General features: G+C 46.8%; 14 non-coding genes across 14 annotated transcripts; all 14 read right to left on the bottom strand.

The window, feature by feature from the left end:
* Nucleotides 1-918: 918 nt before the first annotated feature.
* On the bottom strand, nt 919-1,109 carry LOC142284622 (U2 spliceosomal RNA). Its single transcript, XR_012746109.1, has one exon. It is a non-coding gene; the product is annotated as a U2 spliceosomal RNA (small nuclear RNA).
* Nucleotides 1,110-2,496: 1,387 nt separating this feature from the next.
* LOC142284613 (U2 spliceosomal RNA) lies at nt 2,497-2,687 on the bottom strand. Its single transcript, XR_012746107.1, has one exon. It is a non-coding gene; the product is annotated as a U2 spliceosomal RNA (small nuclear RNA).
* A 1,387-nt stretch (nt 2,688-4,074) lies between these two features.
* On the bottom strand, nt 4,075-4,265 carry LOC142284602 (U2 spliceosomal RNA). The gene has a single exon (XR_012746097.1). It is a non-coding gene; the product is annotated as a U2 spliceosomal RNA (small nuclear RNA).
* Nucleotides 4,266-5,652: 1,387 nt separating this feature from the next.
* Nucleotides 5,653-5,843, bottom strand: LOC142284590 (U2 spliceosomal RNA). The gene has a single exon (XR_012746086.1). It is a non-coding gene; the product is annotated as a U2 spliceosomal RNA (small nuclear RNA).
* A 1,387-nt stretch (nt 5,844-7,230) lies between these two features.
* On the bottom strand, nt 7,231-7,423 carry LOC142284609 (U2 spliceosomal RNA). The gene has a single exon (XR_012746103.1). It is a non-coding gene; the product is annotated as a U2 spliceosomal RNA (small nuclear RNA).
* A 2,189-nt stretch (nt 7,424-9,612) lies between these two features.
* Nucleotides 9,613-9,803, bottom strand: LOC142284578 (U2 spliceosomal RNA). Its single transcript, XR_012746075.1, has one exon. It is a non-coding gene; the product is annotated as a U2 spliceosomal RNA (small nuclear RNA).
* Nucleotides 9,804-11,193: 1,390 nt separating this feature from the next.
* LOC142284567 (U2 spliceosomal RNA) lies at nt 11,194-11,384 on the bottom strand. The gene has a single exon (XR_012746064.1). It is a non-coding gene; the product is annotated as a U2 spliceosomal RNA (small nuclear RNA).
* Nucleotides 11,385-12,771: 1,387 nt separating this feature from the next.
* Nucleotides 12,772-12,962, bottom strand: LOC142284555 (U2 spliceosomal RNA). The gene has a single exon (XR_012746053.1). It is a non-coding gene; the product is annotated as a U2 spliceosomal RNA (small nuclear RNA).
* A 1,387-nt stretch (nt 12,963-14,349) lies between these two features.
* On the bottom strand, nt 14,350-14,540 carry LOC142284543 (U2 spliceosomal RNA). The gene has a single exon (XR_012746042.1). It is a non-coding gene; the product is annotated as a U2 spliceosomal RNA (small nuclear RNA).
* Nucleotides 14,541-15,927: 1,387 nt separating this feature from the next.
* LOC142284658 (U2 spliceosomal RNA) lies at nt 15,928-16,118 on the bottom strand. The gene has a single exon (XR_012746145.1). It is a non-coding gene; the product is annotated as a U2 spliceosomal RNA (small nuclear RNA).
* A 1,387-nt stretch (nt 16,119-17,505) lies between these two features.
* Nucleotides 17,506-17,696, bottom strand: LOC142284647 (U2 spliceosomal RNA). The gene has a single exon (XR_012746134.1). It is a non-coding gene; the product is annotated as a U2 spliceosomal RNA (small nuclear RNA).
* Nucleotides 17,697-19,082: 1,386 nt separating this feature from the next.
* On the bottom strand, nt 19,083-19,273 carry LOC142284636 (U2 spliceosomal RNA). Its single transcript, XR_012746123.1, has one exon. It is a non-coding gene; the product is annotated as a U2 spliceosomal RNA (small nuclear RNA).
* A 1,387-nt stretch (nt 19,274-20,660) lies between these two features.
* On the bottom strand, nt 20,661-20,851 carry LOC142284625 (U2 spliceosomal RNA). The gene has a single exon (XR_012746112.1). It is a non-coding gene; the product is annotated as a U2 spliceosomal RNA (small nuclear RNA).
* Nucleotides 20,852-22,238: 1,387 nt separating this feature from the next.
* Nucleotides 22,239-22,429, bottom strand: LOC142284537 (U2 spliceosomal RNA). Its single transcript, XR_012746035.1, has one exon. It is a non-coding gene; the product is annotated as a U2 spliceosomal RNA (small nuclear RNA).
* Between the last annotated feature and the right edge of the window lie 749 nt (nt 22,430-23,178).

Below are 23,178 nucleotides of genomic sequence, written 5' to 3'. Positions count from 1 at the left end.
ATCTACTTTTCCCGCACGGCGCCTATGCGCCGATCTGATGCACTGTTTGTCCTTGTCGCTGGTACGCGCAAGGGATTGCAGGCGTCTAAAGCCAACATGGCTCGATGGCTCAAAGAACCAATTCTTGAAGCCTACCGTTCTGCTGAGCTTCCGGTTCCATCAGGGCTGAAGGCCCATTCAACCAGAGCCGTGGGTGTGTCCTGGGCATTACGCCACCAGGCTACGGCTCAACAGGTGTGCCAGGCAGCTACCTGGTCGAGTCTGCACATTTTCACCAAACATTATCAGGTGCATACCTATGCTTCGGCGGATGCCGGCCTAGGTAGAAGAGTACTGCAGGCGGCAGTGGCCTCCCCGTAGGGGAGCGCTGTCTTGCAGCCCTATCAAGAGGTATTTATTTACCCACCCAGGGACAGCTTTTGAACGTCCCAATTGTCTGGGTCTCCCAATAGAGCGCTGAAGAAGAAGGGAATTTTGTACTTACCGTAAATTCCTTTTCTTCTAGCTCTTATTGGGAGACCCAGCACCCGCCCTGTTGTCCTTCGGGATTCTTGGTTTGTTGCGGGTACACATGTTATTCATGTTGAACGGTTTGCAGTTCTCCGATGTTATTCGGAGTGAATTTGTTTAAACCAGTTATTGGCTTTCCTCCTTCTTGCTTTGGCACTAAAACTGAGTAAGCCCGTGATCCCACGGGGGGTGTATAGCCAGAAGGGGAGGGGCCTTACACTTTTTAGTGTAATACTTTGTGTGACCTCCGGAGGCAGTAGCTATACACCCAATTGTCTGGGTCTCCCAATAAGAGCTAGAAGAAAAGGAATTTACGGTAAGTACAAAATTCCCTTCTTCTTCCAATTCATTAAATCGGGCTAATATGAATCAGGTGAATTGAGTTCTGCTTTTGGAAACTGGGTTAAGAAGGGGTGCACCGTTCCTGGAGGTACTGCAATACCAGGTCAATGCGTGGAGTGGACAGAGCAAGCTCTTTTTCCATCTCCCTGTTCTAAAAATCCATTTAATATATGGTCCCCAGATAGGGGACGTATCAGATATTAAACTGATAAGAACAGATACTACACTTGATCTTAGCCAAAAGGCCGAGAAGCGATAACCAGAATTGGTTTGGGCCTCGAGTGGCACCCTGGCCTATGCCGGACACATCTTAGGGAGAGAGAGCGAGAGGGAGACAAACCCACGCCTACACAAGACATTTTGTCACCCAAGCCAACCCTTGAAAAGGCTGCTTTGCAGAGCAAAAACAAGAAGAATGGTGCGTTTTGCAGCCGCCGCCCACTGCAATGAATCTGAATAACTCCTCCTTTAGGGCGCAAGCAACTCCCCTCCCCCTTGCAGTCTTTCCAATTCACGATACAAAAAGACGGAGAGGACAGGTTGCCTGACTTTCCGTCACTGCCACCCTTTGCCATCCTTACCCGTAGAAAGCCCTTTCATCATCCCCAAACCCTAATCTTTTCCCTTTCCTTCCCAGCCCCCAAACCCTGCCCTCTGTACCTTTCTCACCACCCGCTTCCCTTCTCCTGTCATCCCCCTACCACCCGGGAAAAAAAGAGATTGCCCCCTCCTTCCACTAGCCCACCCTCCCACCCAAAGAACAACTTCTTCTGCGCAGCTTGTTTTCTAGGCAGCAGCGCTATTGTGATGTCATCGGGGGGCATTGTGACAAGCCGCCAGTGTTCCGTCTCTTCATGTTGTGCACAGTTCAAACGGAAAATACATCAACAGGCAGACTACAGAAAAGCTTACTATCAAAGGTTAGAGGGGGGCTTTCTCAGAGGGCTTTTTACAGTTTTTCTATTCCCAATTAGCCGTTTAAGTGTACTTATTGAAAGTAGTAATTCTTTCATAGGCCGCCCTTTCTTAGTATTTGACGTTCCTTATATTGCGGTATGAGGCTTCGCAGTAGGTTGCAAACATTCATCACCCATGACTGTCCCCAATTGAGCTCAGAAGCTCAATGTCTATCATGACCTCTCTTTTAGAATGTCCAAGAGCAAGCAAACTATTCCTCCAGGAGAGGGCGCCAACAGACTACTAAAGAGATCATCATTACTCAAAGAAAACCCCAAAAACCAATGCATGATAGGAATAAACAGGTAACTTTCTTTGGAGTGGAAGCGGAGAGATCGCACCAGATGCCAATTCTAGATCTTATCACACCTGTGGTCACTGCAGCAGCAGGTGAATCCACTTTGTCCAAAAGGGATCTATTCCATTCAATTGCAAATGATCTAGATAAGACAGAGAACTGCAGCACGGGGACATAGCCGAGTTGGTCAGGTTGAGTGGTGATGAGTTTGCTATTTGGATGAATAAAGAAAGTCAAAAGTGTGAAAGATAAAAAACAAAAGGAGGAAGTGTGAAAAGTGAATGGGCCAAATTGAGGTGCATATGAAGACGTATGCTTTCTTCCAATTCATTAAATCGGGCTAATATGAATCAGGTGAATTGAGTTCTGCTTTTGGAAACTGGGTTAAGAAGGGGTGCACCGTTCCTGGAGGTACTGCAATACCAGGTCAATGCGTGGAGTGGACAGAGCAAGCTCTTTTTCCATCTCCCTGTTCTAAAAATCCATTTAATATATGGTCCCCAGATAGGGGACGTATCAGATATTAAACTGATAAGAACAGATACTACACTTGATCTTAGCCAAAAGGCCGAGAAGCGATAACCAGAATTGGTTTGGGCCTCGAGTGGCACCCTGGCCTATGCCGGACACATCTTAGGGAGAGAGAGCGAGAGGGAGACAAACCCACGCCTACACAAGACATTTTGTCACCCAAGCCAACCCTTGAAAAGGCTGCTTTGCAGAGCAAAAACAAGAAGAATGGTGCGTTTTGCAGCCGCCGCCCACTGCAATGAATCTGAATAACTCCTCCTTTAGGGCGCAAGCAACTCCCCTCCCCCTTGCAGTCTTTCCAATTCACGATACAAAAAGACGGACAGGACAGGTTGCCTGACTTTCCGTCACTGCCACCCTTTGCCATCCTTACCCGTAGAAAGCCCTTTCATCATCCCCAAACCCTAATCTTTTCCCTTTCCTTCCCAGCCCCCAAACCCTGCCCTCTGTACCTTTCTCACCACCCGCTTCCCTTCTCCTGTCATCCCCCTACCACCCGGGAAAAAAAGAGATTGCCCCCTCCTTCCACTAGCCCACCCTCCCACCCAAAGAACAACTTCTTCTGCGCAGCTTGTTTTCTAGGCAGCAGCGCTATTGTGATGTCATCGGGGGGCATTGTGACAAGCCGCCAGTGTTCCGTCTCTTCATGTTGTGCACAGTTCAAACGGAAAATACATCAACAGGCAGACTACAGAAAAGCTTACTATCAAAGGTTAGAGGGGGGCTTTCTCAGAGGGCTTTTTACAGTTTTTCTATTCCCAATTAGCCGTTTAAGTGTACTTATTGAAAGTAGTAATTCTTTCATAGGCCGCCCTTTCTTAGTATTTGACGTTCCTTATATTGCGGTATGAGGCTTCGCAGTAGGTTGCAAACATTCATCACCCATGACTGTCCCCAATTGAGCTCAGAAGCTCAATGTCTATCATGACCTCTCTTTTAGAATGTCCAAGAGCAAGCAAACTATTCCTCCAGGAGAGGGCGCCAACAGACTACTAAAGAGATCATCATTACTCAAAGAAAACCCCAAAAACCAATGCATGATAGGAATAAACAGGTAACTTTCTTTGGAGTGGAAGCGGAGAGATCGCACCAGATGCCAATTCTAGATCTTATCACACCTGTGGTCACTGCAGCAGCAGGTGAATCCACTTTGTCCAAAAGGGATCTATTCCATTCAATTGCAAATGATCTAGATAAGACAGAGAACTGCAGCACGGGGACATAGCCGAGTTGGTCAGGTTGAGTGGTGATGAGTTTGCTATTTGGATGAATAAAGAAAGTCAAAAGTGTGAAAGATAAAAAACAAAAGGAGGAAGTGTGAAAAGTGAATGGGCCAAATTGAGGTGCATATGAAGACGTATGCTTTCTTCCAATTCATTAAATCGGGCTAATATGAATCAGGTGAATTGAGTTCTGCTTTTGGAAACTGGGTTAAGAAGGGGTGCACCGTTCCTGGAGGTACTGCAATACCAGGTCAATGCGTGGAGTGGACAGAGCAAGCTCTTTTTCCATCTCCCTGTTCTAAAAATCCATTTAATATATGGTCCCCAGATAGGGGACGTATCAGATATTAAACTGATAAGAACAGATACTACACTTGATCTTAGCCAAAAGGCCGAGAAGCGATAACCAGAATTGGTTTGGGCCTCGAGTGGCACCCTGGCCTATGCCGGACACATCTTAGGGAGAGAGAGCGAGAGGGAGACAAACCCACGCCTACACAAGACATTTTGTCACCCAAGCCAACCCTTGAAAAGGCTGCTTTGCAGAGCAAAAACAAGAAGAATGGTGCGTTTTGCAGCCGCCGCCCACTGCAATGAATCTGAATAACTCCTCCTTTAGGGCGCAAGCAACTCCCCTCCCCCTTGCAGTCTTTCCAATTCACGATACAAAAAGACGGACAGGACAGGTTGCCTGACTTTCCGTCACTGCCACCCTTTGCCATCCTTACCCGTAGAAAGCCCTTTCATCATCCCCAAACCCTAATCTTTTCCCTTTCCTTCCCAGCCCCCAAACCCTGCCCTCTGTACCTTTCTCACCACCCGCTTCCCTTCTCCTGTCATCCCCCTACCACCCGGGAAAAAAAGAGATTGCCCCCTCCTTCCACTAGCCCACCCTCCCACCCAAAGAACAACTTCTTCTGCGCAGCTTGTTTTCTAGGCAGCAGCGCTATTGTGATGTCATCGGGGGGCATTGTGACAAGCCGCCAGTGTTCCGTCTCTTCATGTTGTGCACAGTTCAAACGGAAAATACATCAACAGGCAGACTACAGAAAAGCTTACTATCAAAGGTTAGAGGGGGGCTTTCTCAGAGGGCTTTTTACAGTTTTTCTATTCCCAATTAGCCGTTTAAGTGTACTTATTGAAAGTAGTAATTCTTTCATAGGCCGCCCTTTCTTAGTATTTGACGTTCCTTATATTGCGGTATGAGGCTTCGCAGTAGGTTGCAAACATTCATCACCCATGACTGTCCCCAATTGAGCTCAGAAGCTCAATGTCTATCATGACCTCTCTTTTAGAATGTCCAAGAGCAAGCAAACTATTCCTCCAGGAGAGGGCGCCAACAGACTACTAAAGAGATCATCATTACTCAAAGAAAACCCCAAAAACCAATGCATGATAGGAATAAACAGGTAACTTTCTTTGGAGTGGAAGCGGAGAGATCGCACCAGATGCCAATTCTAGATCTTATCACACCTGTGGTCACTGCAGCAGCAGGTGAATCCACTTTGTCCAAAAGGGATCTATTCCATTCAATTGCAAATGATCTAGATAAGACAGAGAACTGCAGCACGGGGACATAGCCGAGTTGGTCAGGTTGAGTGGTGATGAGTTTGCTATTTGGATGAATAAAGAAAGTCAAAAGTGTGAAAGATAAAAAACAAAAGGAGGAAGTGTGAAAAGTGAATGGGCCAAATTGAGGTGCATATGAAGACGTATGCTTTCTTCCAATTCATTAAATCGGGCTAATATGAATCAGGTGAATTGAGTTCTGCTTTTGGAAACTGGGTTAAGAAGGGGTGCACCGTTCCTGGAGGTACTGCAATACCAGGTCAATGCGTGGAGTGGACAGAGCAAGCTCTTTTTCCATCTCCCTGTTCTAAAAATCCATTTAATATATGGTCCCCAGATAGGGGACGTATCAGATATTAAACTGATAAGAACAGATACTACACTTGATCTTAGCCAAAAGGCCGAGAAGCGATAACCAGAATTGGTTTGGGCCTCGAGTGGCACCCTGGCCTATGCCGGACACATCTTAGGGAGAGAGAGCGAGAGGGAGACAAACCCACGCCTACACAAGACATTTTGTCACCCAAGCCAACCCTTGAAAAGGCTGCTTTGCAGAGCAAAAACAAGAAGAATGGTGCGTTTTGCAGCCGCCGCCCACTGCAATGAATCTGAATAACTCCTCCTTTAGGGCGCAAGCAACTCCCCTCCCCCTTGCAGTCTTTCCAATTCACGATACAAAAAGACGGACAGGACAGGTTGCCTGACTTTCCGTCACTGCCACCCTTTGCCATCCTTACCCGTAGAAAGCCCTTTCATCATCCCCAAACCCTAATCTTTTCCCTTTCCTTCCCAGCCCCCAAACCCTGCCCTCTGTACCTTTCTCACCACCCGCTTCCCTTCTCCTGTCATCCCCCTACCACCCGGGAAAAAAAGAGATTGCCCCCTCCTTCCACTAGCCCACCCTCCCACCCAAAGAACAACTTCTTCTGCGCAGCTTGTTTTCTAGGCAGCAGCGCTATTGTGATGTCATCGGGGGGCATTGTGACAAGCCGCCAGTGTTCCGTCTCTTCATGTTGTGCACAGTTCAAACGGAAAATACATCAACAGGCAGACTACAGAAAAGCTTACTATCAAAGGTTAGAGGGGGGCTTTCTCAGAGGGCTTTTTACAGTTTTTCTATTCCCAATTAGCCGTTTAAGTGTACTTATTGAAAGTAGTAATTCTTTCATAGGCCGCCCTTTCTTAGTATTTGACGTTCCTTATATTGCGGTATGAGGCTTCGCAGTAGGTTGCAAACATTCATCACCCATGACTGTCCCCAATTGAGCTCAGAAGCTCAATGTCTATCATGACCTCTCTTTTAGAATGTCCAAGAGCAAGCAAACTATTCCTCCAGGAGAGGGCGCCAACAGACTACTAAAGAGATCATCATTACTCAAAGAAAACCCCAAAAACCAATGCATGATAGGAATAAACAGGTAACTTTCTTTGGAGTGGAAGCGGAGAGATCGCACCAGATGCCAATTCTAGATCTTATCACACCTGTGGTCACTGCAGCAGCAGGTGAATCCACTTTGTCCAAAAGGGATCTATTCCATTCAATTGCAAATGATCTAGATAAGACAGAGAACTGCAGCACGGGGACATAGCCGAGTTGGTCAGGTTGAGTGGTGATGAGTTTGCTATTTGGATGAATAAAGAAAGTCAAAAGTGTGAAAGATAAAAAACAAAAGGAGGAAGTGTGAAAAGTGAATGGGCCAAATTGAGGTGCATATGAAGACGTATGCTTTCTTCCAATTCATTAAATCGGGCTAATATGAATCAGGTGAATTGAGTTCTGCTTTTGGAAACTGGGTTAAGAAGGGGTGCACCGTTCCTGGAGGTACTGCAATACCAGGTCAATGCGTGGAGTGGACAGAGCAAGCTCTTTTTCCATCTCCCTGTTCTAAAAATCCATTTAATATATGGTCCCCAGATAGGGGACGTATCAGATATTAAACTGATAAGAACAGATTTTTGATTTAATGAAGCTTTCCAAAGCACCACAAAAAATGCATGACCGAAGTCACACCAAAAACAGTGCAAAGGCTAGGATTCGTGTGGACCCCACCGTGAGGAGAGGGTCCCCAAAAATCAACCCCGTCCCTCCGAGCCAGAAGGCCACAGCAAGGGTCAGGGATCTTCGGTGCTCCCCCAAGCCGAAGCCTGGTTGAGCCTTGTTGTTGCTCCCAGCGTCCACCCAGGCATCTTACCCAAGTGGAGTAGAGAGCTACTAGTTGTTGGTTTCGCAGCCGAAACTGCCCGGACCGTCAACCGGTGTTGGTTTCTCAGCCCAAGGCTAACCGGACCTCCAACCGGGTGTTGGTTTCTCAGCCGAAGCTGACCCAGACCTCCAACCGGGTGTTGGTTTCTCAGCCGAAGCTGACCCGGACCTCCAACCGGGTGTTAGTTTCTCAGCCCAAAGCTGACCAGACCTCCGACCGGGATTATAAAAATTTCCCTTCCTAGCCAGAAGGCCAGGATAGGGTAATATGCTCAAAAAGTATGAAAAGGCAAGGTACGGTGTGCTACAGAGCCCAAGGCTTGCCGGGGTCCCAAGCCAGCAAGCTCAGACTCACTCCAGGGTCGTCAGTCCTGGGGCACGTTGTACCATAGCCCCCCACCCTTACTCAGTCTAATAGCCTCGATCCTGGTAGGGCCATGTTTTCCTCTTGATGAATATACTATCCACCCAGAGTACTAGCAAGCGCAACCTTCCAGTGTGCATTGTATCATTGTACTAAGGTGGCCTGGAGCTTAAACCACCTCTTCGAACAACACTACACTTGATCTTAGCCAAAAGGCCGAGAAGCGATAACCAGAATTGGTTTGGGCCTCGAGTGGCACCCTGGCCTATGCCGGACACATCTTAGGGAGAGAGAGCGAGAGGGAGACAAACCCACGCCTACACAAGACATTTTGTCACCCAAGCCAACCCTTGAAAAGGCTGCTTTGCAGAGCAAAAACAAGAAGAATGGTGCGTTTTGCAGCCGCCGCCCACTGCAATGAATCTGAATAACTCCTCCTTTAGGGCGCAAGCAACTCCCCTCCCCCTTGCAGTCTTTCCAATTCACGATACAAAAAGACGGACAGGACAGGTTGCCTGACTTTCCGTCACTGCCACCCTTTGCCATCCTTACCCGTAGAAAGCCCTTTCATCATCCCCAAACCCTAATCTTTTCCCTTTCCTTCCCAGCCCCCAAACCCTGCCCTCTGTACCTTTCTCACCACCCGCTTCCCTTCTCCTGTCATCCCCCTACCACCCGGGAAAAAAAGAGATTGCCCCCTCCTTCCACTAGCCCACCCTCCCACCCAAAGAACAACTTCTTCTGCGCAGCTTGTTTTCTAGGCAGCAGCGCTATTGTGATGTCATCGGGGGGCATTGTGACAAGCCGCCAGTGTTCCGTCTCTTCATGTTGTGCACAGTTCAAACGGAAAATACATCAACAGGCAGACTACAGAAAAGCTTACTATCAAAGGTTAGAGGGGGGCTTTCTCAGAGGGCTTTTTACAGTTTTTCTATTCCCAATTAGCCGTTTAAGTGTACTTATTGAAAGTAGTAATTCTTTCATAGGCCGCCCTTTCTTAGTATTTGACGTTCCTTATATTGCGGTATGAGGCTTCGCAGTAGGTTGCAAACATTCATCACCCATGACTGTCCCCAATTGAGCTCAGAAGCTCAATGTCTATCATGACCTCTCTTTTAGAATGTCCAAGAGCAAGCAAACTATTCCTCCAGGAGAGGGCGCCAACAGACTACTAAAGAGATCATCATTACTCAAAGAAAACCCCAAAAACCAATGCATGATAGGAATAAACAGGTAACTTTCTTTGGAGTGGAAGCGGAGAGATCGCACCAGATGCCAATTCTAGATCTTATCACACCTGTGGTCACTGCAGCAGCAGGTGAATCCACTTTGTCCAAAAGGGATCTATTCCATTCAATTGCAAATGATCTAGATAAGACAGAGAACTGCAGCACGGGGACATAGCCGAGTTGGTCAGGTTGAGTGGTGATGAGTTTGCTATTTGGATGAATAAAGAAAGTCAAAAGTGTGAAAGATAAAAAACAAAAGGAGGAAGTGTGAAAAGTGAATGGGCCAAATTGAGGTGCATATGAAGACGTATGCTTTCTTCCAATTCATTAAATCGGGCTAATATGAATCAGGTGAATTGAGTTCTGCTTTTGGAAACTGGGTTAAGAAGGGGTGCACCGTTCCTGGAGGTACTGCAATACCAGGTCAATGCGTGGAGTGGACAGAGCAAGCTCTTTTTCCATCTCCCTGTTCTAAAAATCCATTTAATATATGGTCCCCAGATAGGGGACGTATCAGATATTAAACTGATAAGAACAGATACTACACTTGATCTTAGCCAAAAGGCCGAGAAGCGATAACCAGAATTGGTTTGGGCCTCGAGTGGCACCCTGGCCTATGCCGGACACATCTTAGGGAGAGAGAGCGAGAGGGAGACAAACCCACGCCTACACAAGACATTTTGTCACCCAAGCCAACCCTTGAAAAGGCTGCTTTGCAGAGCAAAAACAAGAAGAATGGTGCGTTTTGCAGCCGCCGCCCACTGCAATGAATCTGAATAACTCCTCCTTTAGGGCGCAAGCAACTCCCCTCCCCCTTGCAGTCTTTCCAATTCACGATACAAAAAGACGGACAGGACAGGTTGCCTGACTTTCCGTCACTGCCACCCTTTGCCATCCTTACCCGTAGAAAGCCCTTTCATCATCCCCAAACCCTAATCTTTTCCCTTTCCTTCCCAGCCCCCAAACCCTGCCCTCTGTACCTTTCTCACCACCCGCTTCCCTTCTCCTGTCATCCCCCTACCACCCGGGAAAAAAAGAGATTGCCCCCTCCTTCCACTAGCCCACCCTCCCACCCAAAGAACAACTTCTTCTGCGCAGCTTGTTTTCTAGGCAGCAGCGCTATTGTGATGTCATCGGGGGGCATTGTGACAAGCCGCCAGTGTTCCGTCTCTTCATGTTGTGCACAGTTCAAACGGAAAATACATCAACAGGCAGACTACAGAAAAGCTTACTATCAAAGGTTAGAGGGGGGCTTTCTCAGAGGGCTTTTTACAGTTTTTCTATTCCCAATTAGCCGTTTAAGTGTACTTATTGAAAGTAGTAATTCTTTCATAGGCCGCCCTTTCTTAGTATTTGACGTTCCTTATATTGCGGTATGAGGCTTCGCAGTAGGTTGCAAACATTCATCACCCATGACTGTCCCCAATTGAGCTCAGAAGCTCAATGTCTATCATGACCTCTCTTTTAGAATGTCCAAGAGCAAGCAAACTATTCCTCCAGGAGAGGGCGCCAACAGACTACTAAAGAGATCATCATCATTACTCAAAGAAAACCCCAAAAACCAATGCATGATAGGAATAAACAGGTAACTTTCTTTGGAGTGGAAGCGGAGAGATCGCACCGGATGCCAATTCTAGATCTTATCACACCTGTGGTCACTGCAGCAGCAGGTGAATCCACTTTGTCCAAAAGGGATCTATTCCATTCAATTGCAAATGATCTAGATAAGACAGAGAACTGCAGCACGGGGACATAGCCGAGTTGGTCAGGTTGAGTGGTGATGAGTTTGCTATTTGGATGAATAAAGAAAGTCAAAAGTGTGAAAGATAAAAAACAAAAGGAGGAAGTGTGAAAAGTGAATGGGCCAAATTGAGGTGCATATGAAGACGTATGCTTTCTTCCAATTCATTAAATCGGGCTAATATGAATCAGGTGAATTGAGTTCTGCTTTTGGAAACTGGGTTAAGAAGGGGTGCACCGTTCCTGGAGGTACTGCAATACCAGGTCAATGCGTGGAGTGGACAGAGCAAGCTCTTTTTCCATCTCCCTGTTCTAAAAATCCATTTAATATATGGTCCCCAGATAGGGGACGTATCAGATATTAAACTGATAAGAACAGATACTACACTTGATCTTAGCCAAAAGGCCGAGAAGCGATAACCAGAATTGGTTTGGGCCTCGAGTGGCACCCTGGCCTATGCCGGACACATCTTAGGGAGAGAGAGCGAGAGGGAGACAAACCCACGCCTACACAAGACATTTTGTCACCCAAGCCAACCCTTGAAAAGGCTGCTTTGCAGAGCAAAAACAAGAAGAATGGTGCGTTTTGCAGCCGCCGCCCACTGCAATGAATCTGAATAACTCCTCCTTTAGGGCGCAAGCAACTCCCCTCCCCCTTGCAGTCTTTCCAATTCACGATACAAAAAGACGGACAGGACAGGTTGCCTGACTTTCCGTCACTGCCACCCTTTGCCATCCTTACCCGTAGAAAGCCCTTTCATCATCCCCAAACCCTAATCTTTTCCCTTTCCTTCCCAGCCCCCAAACCCTGCCCTCTGTACCTTTCTCACCACCCGCTTCCCTTCTCCTGTCATCCCCCTACCACCCGGGAAAAAAAGAGATTGCCCCCTCCTTCCACTAGCCCACCCTCCCACCCAAAGAACAACTTCTTCTGCGCAGCTTGTTTTCTAGGCAGCAGCGCTATTGTGATGTCATCGGGGGGCATTGTGACAAGCCGCCAGTGTTCCGTCTCTTCATGTTGTGCACAGTTCAAACGGAAAATACATCAACAGGCAGACTACAGAAAAGCTTACTATCAAAGGTTAGAGGGGGGCTTTCTCAGAGGGCTTTTTACAGTTTTTCTATTCCCAATTAGCCGTTTAAGTGTACTTATTGAAAGTAGTAATTCTTTCATAGGCCGCCCTTTCTTAGTATTTGACGTTCCTTATATTGCGGTATGAGGCTTCGCAGTAGGTTGCAAACATTCATCACCCATGACTGTCCCCAATTGAGCTCAGAAGCTCAATGTCTATCATGACCTCTCTTTTAGAATGTCCAAGAGCAAGCAAACTATTCCTCCAGGAGAGGGCGCCAACAGACTACTAAAGAGATCATCATTACTCAAAGAAAACCCCAAAAACCAATGCATGATAGGAATAAACAGGTAACTTTCTTTGGAGTGGAAGCGGAGAGATCGCACCAGATGCCAATTCTAGATCTTATCACACCTGTGGTCACTGCAGCAGCAGGTGAATCCACTTTGTCCAAAAGGGATCTATTCCATTCAATTGCAAATGATCTAGATAAGACAGAGAACTGCAGCACGGGGACATAGCCGAGTTGGTCAGGTTGAGTGGTGATGAGTTTGCTATTTGGATGAATAAAGAAAGTCAAAAGTGTGAAAGATAAAAAACAAAAGGAGGAAGTGTGAAAAGTGAATGGGCCAAATTGAGGTGCATATGAAGACGTATGCTTTCTTCCAATTCATTAAATCGGGCTAATATGAATCAGGTGAATTGAGTTCTGCTTTTGGAAACTGGGTTAAGAAGGGGTGCACCGTTCCTGGAGGTACTGCAATACCAGGTCAATGCGTGGAGTGGACAGAGCAAGCTCTTTTTCCATCTCCCTGTTCTAAAAATCCATTTAATATATGGTCCCCAGATAGGGGACGTATCAGATATTAAACTGATAAGAACAGATACTACACTTGATCTTAGCCAAAAGGCCGAGAAGCGATAACCAGAATTGGTTTGGGCCTCGAGTGGCACCCTGGCCTATGCCGGACACATCTTAGGGAGAGAGAGCGAGAGGGAGACAAACCCACGCCTACACAAGACATTTTGTCACCCAAGCCAACCCTTGAAAAGGCTGCTTTGCAGAGCAAAAACAAGAAGAATGGTGCGTTTTGCAGCCGCCGCCCACTGCAATGAATCTGAATAACTCCTCCTTTAGGGCGCAAGCAACTCCCCTCCCCCTTGCAGTCTTTCCAATTCACGATACAAAAAGACGGACAGGACAGGTTGCCTGACTTTCCGTCACTGCCACCCTTTGCCATCCTTACCCGTAGAAAGCCCTTTCATCATCCCCAAACCCTAATCTTTTCCCTTTCCTTCCCAGCCCCCAAACCCTGCCCTCTGTACCTTTCTCACCACCCGCTTCCCTTCTCCTGTCATCCCCCTACCACCCGGGAAAAAAAGAGATTGCCCCCTCCTTCCACTAGCCCACCCTCCCACCCAAAGAACAACTTCTTCTGCGCAGCTTGTTTTCTAGGCAGCAGCGCTATTGTGATGTCATCGGGGGGCATTGTGACAAGCCGCCAGTGTTCCGTCTCTTCATGTTGTGCACAGTTCAAACGGAAAATACATCAACAGGCAGACTACAGAAAAGCTTACTATCAAAGGTTAGAGGGGGGCTTTCTCAGAGGGCTTTTTACAGTTTTTCTATTCCCAATTAGCCGTTTAAGTGTACTTATTGAAAGTAGTAATTCTTTCATAGGCCGCCCTTTCTTAGTATTTGACGTTCCTTATATTGCGGTATGAGGCTTCGCAGTAGGTTGCAAACATTCATCACCCATGACTGTCCCCAATTGAGCTCAGAAGCTCAATGTCTATCATGACCTCTCTTTTAGAATGTCCAAGAGCAAGCAAACTATTCCTCCAGGAGAGGGCGCCAACAGACTACTAAAGAGATCATCATTACTCAAAGAAAACCCCAAAAACCAATGCATGATAGGAATAAACAGGTAACTTTCTTTGGAGTGGAAGCGGAGAGATCGCACCAGATGCCAATTCTAGATCTTATCACACCTGTGGTCACTGCAGCAGCAGGTGAATCCACTTTGTCCAAAAGGGATCTATTCCATTCAATTGCAAATGATCTAGATAAGACAGAGAACTGCAGCACGGGGACATAGCCGAGTTGGTCAGGTTGAGTGGTGATGAGTTTGCTATTTGGATGAATAAAGAAAGTCAAAAGTGTGAAAGATAAAAAACAAAAGGAGGAAGTGTGAAAAGTGAATGGGCCAAATTGAGGTGCATATGAAGACGTATGCTTTCTTCCAATTCATTAAATCGGGCTAATATGAATCAGGTGAATTGAGTTCTGCTTTTGGAAACTGGGTTAAGAAGGGGTGCACCGTTCCTGGAGGTACTGCAATACCAGGTCAATGCGTGGAGTGGACAGAGCAAGCTCTTTTTCCATCTCCCTGTTCTAAAAATCCATTTAATATATGGTCCCCAGATAGGGGACGTATCAGATATTAAACTGATAAGAACAGATACTACACTTGATCTTAGCCAAAAGGCCGAGAAGCGATAACCAGAATTGGTTTGGGCCTCGAGTGGCACCCTGGCCTATGCCGGACACATCTTAGGGAGAGAGAGCGAGAGGGAGACAAACCCACGCCTACACAAGACATTTTGTCACCCAAGCCAACCCTTGAAAAGGCTGCTTTGCAGAGCAAAAACAAGAAGAATGGTGCGTTTTGCAGCCGCCGCCCACTGCAATGAATCTGAATAACTCCTCCTTTAGGGCGCAAGCAACTCCCCTCCCCCTTGCAGTCTTTCCAATTCACGATACAAAAAGACGGACAGGACAGGTTGCCTGACTTTCCGTCACTGCCACCCTTTGCCATCCTTACCCGTAGAAAGCCCTTTCATCATCCCCAAACCCTAATCTTTTCCCTTTCCTTCCCAGCCCCCAAACCCTGCCCTCTGTACCTTTCTCACCACCCGCTTCCCTTCTCCTGTCATCCCCCTACCACCCGGGAAAAAAAGAGATTGCCCCCTCCTTCCACTAGCCCACCCTCCCACCCAAAGAACAACTTCTTCTGCGCAGCTTGTTTTCTAGGCAGCAGCGCTATTGTGATGTCATCGGGGGGCATTGTGACAAGCCGCCAGTGTTCCGTCTCTTCATGTTGTGCACAGTTCAAACGGAAAATACATCAACAGGCAGACTACAGAAAAGCTTACTATCAAAGGTTAGAGGGGGGCTTTCTCAGAGGGCTTTTTACAGTTTTTCTATTCCCAATTAGCCGTTTAAGTGTACTTATTGAAAGTAGTAATTCTTTCATAGGCCGCCCTTTCTTAGTATTTGACGTTCCTTATATTGCGGTATGAGGCTTCGCAGTAGGTTGCAAACATTCATCACCCATGACTGTCCCCAATTGAGCTCAGAAGCTCAATGTCTATCATGATCTCTCTTTTAGAATGTCCAAGAGCAAGCAAACTATTCCTCCAGGAGAGGGCGCCAACAGACTACTAAAGAGATCATCATTACTCAAAGAAAACCCCAAAAACCAATGCATGATAGGAATAAACAGGTAACTTTCTTTGGAGTGGAAGCGGAGAGATCGCACCAGATGCCAATTCTAGATCTTATCACACCTGTGGTCACTGCAGCAGCAGGTGAATCCACTTTGTCCAAAAGGGATCTATTCCATTCAATTGCAAATGATCTAGATAAGACAGAGAACTGCAGCACGGGGACATAGCCGAGTTGGTCAGGTTGAGTGGTGATGAGTTTGCTATTTGGATGAATAAAGAAAGTCAAAAGTGTGAAAGATAAAAAACAAAAGGAGGAAGTGTGAAAAGTGAATGGGGCAAATTGAGGTGCATATGAAGACGTATGCTTTCTTCCAATTCATTAAATCGGGCTAATATGAATCAGGTGAATTGAGTTCTGCTTTTGGAAACTGGGTTAAGAAGGGGTGCACCGTTCCTGGAGGTACTGCAATACCAGGTCAATGCGTGGAGTGGACAGAGCAAGCTCTTTTTCCATCTCCCTGTTCTAAAAATCCATTTAATATATGGTCCCCAGATAGGGGACGTATCAGATATTAAACTGATAAGAACAGATACTACACTTGATCTTAGCCAAAAGGCCGAGAAGCGATAACCAGAATTGGTTTGGGCCTCGAGTGGCACCCTGGCCTATGCCGGACACATCTTAGGGAGAGAGAGCGAGAGGGAGACAAACCCACGCCTACACAAGACATTTTGTCACCCAAGCCAACCCTTGAAAAGGCTGCTTTGCAGAGCAAAAACAAGAAGAATGGTGCGTTTTGCAGCCGCCGCCCACTGCAATGAATCTGAATAACTCCTCCTTTAGGGCGCAAGCAACTCCCCTCCCCCTTGCAGTCTTTCCAATTCACGATACAAAAAGACGGACAGGACAGGTTGCCTGACTTTCCGTCACTGCCACCCTTTGCCATCCTTACCCGTAGAAAGCCCTTTCATCATCCCCAAACCCTAATCTTTTCCCTTTCCTTCCCAGCCCCCAAACCCTGCCCTCTGTACCTTTCTCACCACCCGCTTCCCTTCTCCTGTCATCCCCCTACCACCCGGGAAAAAAAGAGATTGCCCCCTCCTTCCACTAGCCCACCCTCCCACCCAAAGAACAACTTCTTCTGCGCAGCTTGTTTTCTAGGCAGCAGCGCTATTGTGATGTCATCGGGGGGCATTGTGACAAGCCGCCAGTGTTCCGTCTCTTCATGTTGTGCACAGTTCAAACGGAAAATACATCAACAGGCAGACTACAGAAAAGCTTACTATCAAAGGTTAGAGGGGGGCTTTCTCAGAGGGCTTTTTACAGTTTTTCTATTCCCAATTAGCCGTTTAAGTGTACTTATTGAAAGTAGTAATTCTTTCATAGGCCGCCCTTTCTTAGTATTTGACGTTCCTTATATTGCGGTATGAGGCTTCGCAGTAGGTTGCAAACATTCATCACCCATGACTGTCCCCAATTGAGCTCAGAAGCTCAATGTCTATCATGACCTCTCTTTTAGAATGTCCAAGAGCAAGCAAACTATTCCTCCAGGAGAGGGCGCCAACAGACTACTAAAGAGATCATCATTACTCAAAGAAAACCCCAAAAACCAATGCATGATAGGAATAAACAGGTAACTTTCTTTGGAGTGGAAGCGGAGAGATCGCACCAGATGCCAATTCTAGATCTTATCACACCTGTGGTCACTGCAGCAGCAGGTGAATCCACTTTGTCCAAAAGGGATCTATTCCATTCAATTGCAAATGATCTAGATAAGACAGAGAACTGCAGCACGGGGACATAGCCGAGTTGGTCAGGTTGAGTGGTGATGAGTTTGCTATTTGGATGAATAAAGAAAGTCAAAAGTGTGAAAGATAAAAAACAAAAGGAGGAAGTGTGAAAAGTGAATGGGCCAAATTGAGGTGCATATGAAGACGTATGCTTTCTTCCAATTCATTAAATCGGGCTAATATGAATCAGGTGAATTGAGTTCTGCTTTTGGAAACTGGGTTAAGAAGGGGTGCACCGTTCCTGGAGGTACTGCAATACCAGGTCAATGCGTGGAGTGGACAGAGCAAGCTCTTTTTCCATCTCCCTGTTCTAAAAATCCATTTAATATATGGTCCCCAGATAGGGGACGTATCAGATATTAAACTGATAAGAACAGATACTACACTTGATCTTAGCCAAAAGGCCGAGAAGCGATAACCAGAATTGGTTTGGGCCTCGAGTGGCACCCTGGCCTATGCCGGACACATCTTAGGGAGAGAGAGCGAGAGGGAGACAAACCCACGCCTACACAAGACATTTTGTCACCCAAGCCAACCCTTGAAAAGGCTGCTTTGCAGAGCAAAAACAAGAAGAATGGTGCGTTTTGCAGCCGCCGCCCACTGCAATGAATCTGAATAACTCCTCCTTTAGGGCGCAAGCAACTCCCCTCCCCCTTGCAGTCTTTCCAATTCACGATACAAAAAGACGGACAGGACAGGTTGCCTGACTTTCCGTCACTGCCACCCTTTGCCATCCTTACCCGTAGAAAGCCCTTTCATCATCCCCAAACCCTAATCTTTTCCCTTTCCTTCCCAGCCCCCAAACCCTGCCCTCTGTACCTTTCTCACCACCCGCTTCCCTTCTCCTGTCATCCCCCTACCACCCGGGAAAAAAAGAGATTGCCCCCTCCTTCCACTAGCCCACCCTCCCACCCAAAGAACAACTTCTTCTGCGCAGCTTGTTTTCTAGGCAGCAGCGCTATTGTGATGTCAGCGGGGGCATTGTGACAAGCCGCCAGTGTTCCGTCTCTTCATGTTGTGCACAGTTCAAACGGAAAATACATCAACAGGCAGACTACAGAAAAGCTTACTATCAAAGGTTAGAGGGGGGCTTTCTCAGAGGGCTTTTTACAGTTTTTCTATTCCCAATTAGCCGTTTAAGTGTACTTATTGAAAGTAGTAATTCTTTCATAGGCCGCCCTTTCTTAGTATTTGACGTTCCTTATATTGCGGTATGAGGCTTCGCAGTAGGTTGCAAACATTCATCACCCATGACTGTCCCCAATTGAGCTCAGAAGCTCAATGTCTATCATGACCTCTCTTTTAGAATGTCCAAGAGCAAGCAAACTATTCCTCCAGGAGAGGGCGCCAACAGACTACTAAAGAGATCATCATTACTCAAAGAAAACCCCAAAAACCAATGCATGATAGGAATAAACAGGTAACTTTCTTTGGAGTGGAAGCGGAGAGATCGCACCAGATGCCAATTCTAGATCTTATCACACCTGTGGTCACTGCAGCAGCAGGTGAATCCACTTTGTCCAAAAGGGATCTATTCCATTCAATTGCAAATGATCTAGATAAGACAGAGAACTGCAGCACGGGGACATAGCCGAGTTGGTCAGGTTGAGTGGTGATGAGTTTGCTATTTGGATGAATAAAGAAAGTCAAAAGTGTGAAAGATAAAAAACAAAAGGAGGAAGTGTGAAAAGTGAATGGGCCAAATTGAGGTGCATATGAAGACGTATGCTTTCTTCCAATTCATTAAATCGGGCTAATATGAATCAGGTGAATTGAGTTCTGCTTTTGGAAACTGGGTTAAGAAGGGGTGCACCGTTCCTGGAGGTACTGCAATACCAGGTCAATGCGTGGAGTGGACAGAGCAAGCTCTTTTTCCATCTCCCTGTTCTAAAAATCCATTTAATATATGGTCCCCAGATAGGGGACGTATCAGATATTAAACTGATAAGAACAGATACTACACTTGATCTTAGCCAAAAGGCCGAGAAGCGATAACCAGAATTGGTTTGGGCCTCGAGTGGCACCCTGGCCTATGCCGGACACATCTTAGGGAGAGAGAGCGAGAGGGAGACAAACCCACGCCTACACAAGACATTTTGTCACCCAAGCCAACCCTTGAAAAGGCTGCTTTGCAGAGCAAAAACAAGAAGAATGGTGCGTTTTGCAGCCGCCGCCCACTGCAATGAATCTGAATAACTCCTCCTTTAGGGCGCAAGCAACTCCCCTCCCCCTTGCAGTCTTTCCAATTCACGATACAAAAAGACGGACAGGACAGGTTGCCTGACTTTCCGTCACTGCCACCCTTTGCCATCCTTACCCGTAGAAAGCCCTTTCATCATCCCCAAACCCTAATCTTTTCCCTTTCCTTCCCAGCCCCCAAACCCTGCCCTCTGTACCTTTCTCACCACCCGCTTCCCTTCTCCTGTCATCCCCCTACCACCCGGGAAAAAAAGAGATTGCCCCCTCCTTCCACTAGCCCACCCTCCCACCCAAAGAACAACTTCTTCTGCGCAGCTTGTTTTCTAGGCAGCAGCGCTATTGTGATGTCATCGGGGGGCATTGTGACAAGCCGCCAGTGTTCCGTCTCTTCATGTTGTGCACAGTTCAAACGGAAAATACATCAACAGGCAGACTACAGAAAAGCTTACTATCAAAGGTTAGAGGGGGGCTTTCTCAGAGGGCTTTTTACAGTTTTTCTATTCCCAATTAGCCGTTTAAGTGTACTTATTGAAAGTAGTAATTCTTTCATAGGCCGCCCTTTCTTAGTATTTGACGTTCCTTATATTGCGGTATGAGGCTTCGCAGTAGGTTGCAAACATTCATCACCCATGACTGTCCCCAATTGAGCTCAGAAGCTCAATGTCTATCATGACCTCTCTTTTAGAATGTCCAAGAGCAAGCAAACTATTCCTCCAGGAGAGGGCGCCAACAGACTACTAAAGAGATCATCATTACTCAAAGAAAACCCCAAAAACCAATGCATGATAGGAATAAACAGGTAACTTTCTTTGGAGTGGAAGCGGAGAGATCGCACCAGATGCCAATTCTAGATCTTATCACACCTGTGGTCACTGCAGCAGCAGGTGAATCCACTTTGTCCAAAAGGGATCTATTCCATTCAATTGCAAATGATCTAGATAAGACAGAGAACTGCAGCACGGGGACATAGCCGAGTTGGTCAGGTTGAGTGGTGATGAGTTTGCTATTTGGATGAATAAAGAAAGTCAAAAGTGTGAAAGATAAAAAACAAAAGGAGGAAGTGTGAAAAGTGAATGGGCCAAATTGAGGTGCATATGAAGACGTATGCTTTCTTCCAATTCATTAAATCGGGCTAATATGAATCAGGTGAATTGAGTTCTGCTTTTGGAAACTGGGTTAAGAAGGGGTGCACCGTTCCTGGAGGTACTGCAATACCAGGTCAATGCGTGGAGTGGACAGAGCAAGCTCTTTTTCCATCTCCCTGTTCTAAAAATCCATTTAATATATGGTCCCCAGATAGGGGACGTATCAGATATTAAACTGATAAGAACAGATACTACACTTGATCTTAGCCAAAAGGCCGAGAAGCGATAACCAGAATTGGTTTGGGCCTCGAGTGGCACCCTGGCCTATGCCGGACACATCTTAGGGAGAGAGAGCGAGAGGGAGACAAACCCACGCCTACACAAGACATTTTGTCACCCAAGCCAACCCTTGAAAAGGCTGCTTTGCAGAGCAAAAACAAGAAGAATGGTGCGTTTTGCAGCCGCCGCCCACTGCAATGAATCTGAATAACTCCTCCTTTAGGGCGCAAGCAACTCCCCTCCCCCTTGCAGTCTTTCCAATTCACGATACAAAAAGACGGACAGGACAGGTTGCCTGACTTTCCGTCACTGCCACCCTTTGCCATCCTTACCCGTAGAAAGCCCTTTCATCATCCCCAAACCCTAATCTTTTCCCTTTCCTTCCCAGCCCCCAAACCCTGCCCTCTGTACCTTTCTCACCACCCGCTTCCCTTCTCCTGTCATCCCCCTACCACCCGGGAAAAAAAGAGATTGCCCCCTCCTTCCACTAGCCCACCCTCCCACCCAAAGAACAACTTCTTCTGCGCAGCTTGTTTTCTAGGCAGCAGCGCTATTGTGATGTCATCGGGGGGCATTGTGACAAGCCGCCAGTGTTCCGTCTCTTCATGTTGTGCACAGTTCAAACGGAAAATACATCAACAGGCAGACTACAGAAAAGCTTACTATCAAAGGTTAGAGGGGGGCTTTCTCAGAGGGCTTTTTACAGTTTTTCTATTCCCAATTAGCCGTTTAAGTGTACTTATTGAAAGTAGTAATTCTTTCATAGGCCGCCCTTTCTTAGTATTTGACGTTCCTTATATTGCGGTATGAGGCTTCGCAGTAGGTTGCAAACATTCATCACCCATGACTGTCCCCAATTGAGCTCAGAAGCTCAATGTCTATCATGACCTCTCTTTTAGAATGTCCAAGAGCAAGCAAACTATTCCTCCAGGAGAGGGCGCCAACAGACTACTAAAGAGATCATCATTACTCAAAGAAAACCCCAAAAACCAATGCATGATAGGAATAAACAGGTAACTTTCTTTGGAGTGGAAGCGGAGAGATCGCACCAGATGCCAATTCTAGATCTTATCACACCTGTGGTCACTGCAGCAGCAGGTGAATCCACTTTGTCCAAAAGGGATCTATTCCATTCAATTGCAAATGATCTAGATAAGACAGAGAACTGCAGCACGGGGACATAGCCGAGTTGGTCAGGTTGAGTGGTGATGAGTTTGCTATTTGGATGAATAAAGAAAGTCAAAAGTGTGAAAGATAAAAAACAAAAGGAGGAAGTGTGAAAAGTGAATGGGCCAAATTGAGGTGCATATGAAGACGTATGCTTTCTTCCAATTCATTAAATCGGGCTAATATGAATCAGGTGAATTGAGTTCTGCTTTTGGAAACTGGGTTAAGAAGGGGTGCACCGTTCCTGGAGGTACTGCAATACCAGGTCAATGCGTGGAGTGGACAGAGCAAGCTCTTTTTCCATCTCCCTGTTCTAAAAATCCATTTAATATATGGTCCCCAGATAGGGGACGTATCAGATATTAAACTGATAAGAACAGATACTACACTTGATCTTAGCCAAAAGGCCGAGAAGCGATAACCAGAATTGGTTTGGGCCTCGAGTGGCACCCTGGCCTATGCCGGACACATCTTAGGGAGAGAGAGCGAGAGGGAGACAAACCCACGCCTACACAAGACATTTTGTCACCCAAGCCAACCCTTGAAAAGGCTGCTTTGCAGAGCAAAAACAAGAAGAATGGTGCGTTTTGCAGCCGCCGCCCACTGCAATGAATCTGAATAACTCCTCCTTTAGGGCGCAAGCAACTCCCCTCCCCCTTGCAGTCTTTCCAATTCACGATACAAAAAGACGGACAGGACAGGTTGCCTGACTTTCCGTCACTGCCACCCTTTGCCATCCTTACCCGTAGAAAGCCCTTTCATCATCCCCAAACCCTAATCTTTTCCCTTTCCTTCCCAGCCCCCAAACCCTGCCCTCTGTACCTTTCTCACCACCCGCTTCCCTTCTCCTGTCATCCCCCTACCACCCGGGAAAAAAAGAGATTGCCCCCTCCTTCCACTAGCCCACCCTCCCACCCAAAGAACAACTTCTTCTGCGCAGCTTGTTTTCTAGGCAGCAGCGCTATTGTGATGTCATCGGGGGGCATTGTGACAAGCCGCCAGTGTTCCGTCTCTTCATGTTGTGCACAGTTCAAACGGAAAATACATCAACAGGCAGACTACAGAAAAGCTTACTATCAAAGGTTAGAGGGGGGCTTTCTCAGAGGGCTTTTTACAGTTTTTCTATTCCCAATTAGCCGTTTAAGTGTACTTATTGAAAGTAGTAATT

Source organism: Anomaloglossus baeobatrachus, unplaced genomic scaffold, assembly GCF_048569485.1.
Source record: "Anomaloglossus baeobatrachus isolate aAnoBae1 unplaced genomic scaffold, aAnoBae1.hap1 Scaffold_572, whole genome shotgun sequence".
In the NCBI taxonomy this organism is placed as follows: domain Eukaryota; kingdom Metazoa; phylum Chordata; class Amphibia; order Anura; family Aromobatidae; genus Anomaloglossus; species Anomaloglossus baeobatrachus.
The sequence above is the reverse complement of the archived record's forward strand: the minus strand, read 5'-3'. Positions and strand labels throughout refer to the sequence as shown.